Genomic DNA, 4312 nt, shown 5'->3' with positions numbered 1-4312 from the left:
TAAGGCCAAATTAATGGTCACAGTTGGACCAAACTACGAGATAGCCTAAAATTTGGGTATATAAATCTAAGCCATATCATGTTGAACACAACAGGTCAAAAAGGGTTAAGAGCTAACAGCAATAGTCATCTTAGTGGATAAAACTGTTTGAATCAGACTAGGAAATCTGAATAGGCACTGTTTGTTTCGGAAGGAATTAAGGTAGGAAATGGAAGGGAAGTGGGAGGGGTTTGTGAAAGAGCTAAAGATGGTGAGCTTTTTATCAGCACCAATGGTAGCTGTCTCAGTCTTGCAGTATAGCCTGCCGTTTGTTACCCTGATGATGGTGGGACACCTTGATGAACTCTCTCTTTCTGGGGTCTTTGTCGCCTTTTCTTTCACCATTGTAACTGGCTACAGTCTCATTGTAAAGTTCTTTTGTCCCCTTTGTCCTTCTCTAGATAAATTTCATGCATGCATTATAGCTGAAAAAATTGAAAACCCTGCTTTTTAATCAGCGTAGAATAGAAGACACACCTATAGATTTACCAATCACTAATGAAATATATATCCATAGTAAAGCTGCAAAAAAAAATTCTGCTTAATTGATAATTTGGCTATCTGAATAACTTTGGCCTGGTTTAAACTCGACCACCTTTGTGCTTGAAGTCGTTTGGCAAGCCCAAAAAAATCCAGTGTTTTGGGATTATTTTGAGAGGTTATTTACAGAAATATAATAAAATAATCCCCAATTTTTATTCTTGTATTACTTTCAACAAATAAGCAATCAGATCCTAACGCACTAGTCATTTTGTGTGTGTGTGTGTGTGTGTGTGTCTTAGTAGAGCTCAAGGTTCTTCACAATCCTTAATGAACTTGATTGACTTGCCTAAAACTAACAGCCTAATATCTGTTTATTTACTTACATAAATTAGTAAATCAAAAGCATAATTCTTTGTCAAATGTATGTCCAAACCATATTTATTGTTGTTGTTTTTGTCTGCTAGTTTGAGAATCTGATATGTCTGATTAAGGAATTTAATTCAATCATCACGATAAGTGAATTTTTGACTGCTAAGCAGTGTGGGATGGCTGGTGCATTAGGGACTTTATGCGGACAAGCCTATGGGGCAGAGCAATATAAAAAACTAGGAATTTATACTTATGCCGCCATCATCTCTCTTATTCTGGTTTGTATCCCAATATCTATCCTATGGATGGTCACAGACAAATTACTAATACTCATAGGCCAAGATCCAACAATCTCACATATAGCTCACAAATACTGCATATGCCTCGTCCCTTACCTGTTTGCATACGCTATACTTCAACCACTAGTTCGCTATTACCAGACTCAGAGCCTGATCCTTCCATTGCTCTTTAGTTCATTTGCAGCTCTATGTTTCCATATACCTTTTTGTTGGACTCTGGTTTTTAAATTAAAGTTAGGAAGTAGTGCGGCTGCATTAGCCTCTGCTTCATCATATTTGCTGGATGTGCTCATGCTTGATGCTTGGGGTATACATGAAGTACTCTTCTGCTTGTGAGAGCCGTATTCTCAAAGGATGTCTTCTTCAGCATGAGGGAGTTCTTTCGTTTTGCTGTTCCTTCAGCTGGAATGGTTTGGTAATTTTCTGTTTTGTTCTTTCTTTCAAGAAATTTGTAGTCTTCATTTTTTGGCTACATGTATCAAGTCTCTTAGCATTTTGTTGCTTGTCAATCATAATAGTCTTGAATGGTGGTCGTTTGAGGGACTTATTTTGCTTTCTGGGCTTTTACCAAATCCAGAATTGGAGACTTCAGTGCTTTCGCTATGGTATGCTTCTTTTCCATATTTACTGTATGAGATTTACAATAGAATGCTTCTAATTTTTCACTGCATGCAGCCTTACAATTACTAATTTGCAGTACTACATACCATATGGATTTGCGGCAACAGCAAGGTTTGCTCTTATATTTGTTTCCTTACGCCTAAACTTGTCTAAGCATGTTATACAATTGTTTTGAAAAAGAATGCATTAAACACTTTGTAGCACTCGGGTTTCAAATGAGTTGGGAGCTGGGAATGCACAAGCAGCTAAAATGACTGTTAAGGCCATAATGGTTCTTGTAGTTGCAGAGATGGTTTTTTTAGCCATGATTCTCTTCTTCTGCCATCTTGTTTTGGGCTATGCCTTCAGCAGTAAGAAGGAAATTGTAGATCGTATTGCAGATATGGGTCCTTTGCTTTGTCTCTCAATAATCATGGATGGCTTACAAGCAGTACTTTCAGGTAACTTTCTCACATTTCTCTCACGTAATGGGCTTTGATTTGGAGCTAAATTTTTGAAAGTTATAACTTCTTAATTCTTATCAATTCAAGTGAATACTATAGCTATACTATCAAATACACATTAGTTCATTATTCATTTAGAATATTTTCTTTGCAATTAAAAAGTTAACTAATGGTGTGGAAAGATTTAAACAAGTTCACTCTTGGAAGTAAATTTCTTTCTGGATTAAAAAATAGCCTTACATCCTTAACAGGAAATGTCTAGTTAGTAGTTATGCCATAGTCATAACCATCATAATCATATTGTGTATATTTCATCAAAATAGATCAGCATAAGATGCCAATGTAGAAGTTGTGATTCTTTCTTGCTATTGCTTGCCATTAACTCACAAAGTTATTTTGCGCTATACATGCATCAGGGGTTGCTAGAGGAAGTGGCTGGCAGGATATAGGAGCCTATGTAAATCTCGGGGCATATTATCTGGTTGGGGTTCCAGTAGGTGTTGTTTTGGCCTTCGTTGTACACTTGAAAGGAAAGGGTCTTTGGATCTGAATGCTGACAGGGTCTACTATACAAGCATTTCTTCTAGCTCTTAAAAAATTATTCCTTTCAATATATTTGGTTTTATTTTTACACCTTTCTACAACTAAAATTCATGTTCAACTTGATCATATAGTATGAAAATTGAGAACCTTATAACTATTTGTAACTGAAATAATTGGTGTCCAATTGAGTTGAATGGACAAAATATTAGACTAAACCATTTTGAATGCTTAGTTGTATTTATGTTGATGTTTCAGGCATCAAAAGCAAGAGAGAGGATATTTGATGGAGATATTTAGTCTAGACTTCAGAGTTTATTGAGTTGAATGGACAAGATTTTTTTATTTGTAAGATGTTCCAAAGAAGTCTAGTTTGGCTAATACTAATTTTTATCCAATGTATGAAAGGAAAATACAATAATATCACCATTCCATTCCTCACAACCTGAAAGAGGAAAATTTCTTCAGTATTTTTTTTGGGAACACTTTCCAATGTTTTGGTTGTGGAAGATTTTAGAGTCTTAAGATTTAAACCTCTTTATAAAGACATTAATGCCATTTTTGCTATTTTTGTAAGAGTGAAGATAGAATTGCTATAAATTTTTGTTGTATGTATCTTTAAGAGCACTTGCATTAGTGAGCATTTACATTGGGAATGACATATGCCATATGTAGGAAAAATTTAGCATAAAAGCTCAAAACCCCCCACACATCCGGACTTGTAAAAACCAATTCCTCTCTCTCTCTCTCTCTCTCGCTCTCTCTCACCGGGTTTTTGGATTTTGGGTTTTTGTTTTTATTTGGGTTTTGGGATATATTAATTTATTGTGTAAAAATGTTATTTTAATATGTTGTATTGTAAAATAAAAGTTGGGATGCTGAGAGTATTGTAAAATTGTATGGTATAATTGATAAAGTAGTTTTTTGGGATGATAAAATTGGATGGGATAGAATTTTGGGATGTCAATGCTCTAAGTGCAAAATAGTGCAAAATAGAAAAAGTGTTGAAATATGCACATTTTGACAAAAAAAAAAAAACTCATATCAGTGGGTGTAAAATTGTGCATAAATGTACAAGTGCTACAGTAACCGTGCATATATATACATGGTTACTTTAGCTCGTACATTTAATATTTTAATATTGTTTGGTAGTGTTGGGTATGTGAGAGAGAGGAGTAGTGAGTGAGGAAATAATAAAAAATTGTAAAAGAATGAATATTTTATTGAATAAATGTGTAGAACAAATAGACTGATGTGGGTGTTTTGTAAAAATTGGTGTGTAAAATAAAAAAAAATAGATTTTTAATGTAAAATAAAATGAAACTTTTACACTTACTGATGTAGTTGCTCTGTATGCGCGTGTATATCAATAAAATCAAATACATACGAAAAGGTAAGCCATAAATTATGACAACATATTCAACGAATTGTTCACTCCTATGTGTCATCCCATAGGAATGAATAATATATATCTTAAATTCAACCTGACTAAAAACATTAGAGGACAACTGTGTTTTG

At 34.3% G+C, this 4312-nt stretch overlaps 1 pseudogene; it reads left to right on the top strand.

Annotated features, from left to right (window-relative positions):
• The first annotated feature begins 208 nt into the window (after positions 1-208).
• LOC142619406 (protein DETOXIFICATION 14-like) lies at positions 209-3094 on the top strand (annotated as a pseudogene).
• The last annotated feature ends 1218 nt before the right edge of the window (positions 3095-4312 follow it).

This window comes from Castanea sativa, chromosome 12, assembly GCF_040712315.1.
Source record: "Castanea sativa cultivar Marrone di Chiusa Pesio chromosome 12, ASM4071231v1".
Taxonomy (NCBI): Eukaryota; Viridiplantae; Streptophyta; class Magnoliopsida; order Fagales; family Fagaceae; genus Castanea; species Castanea sativa.
Note: the sequence above shows the minus strand (reverse complement) of the source record. Positions and strands in the feature narration are given on the sequence as shown.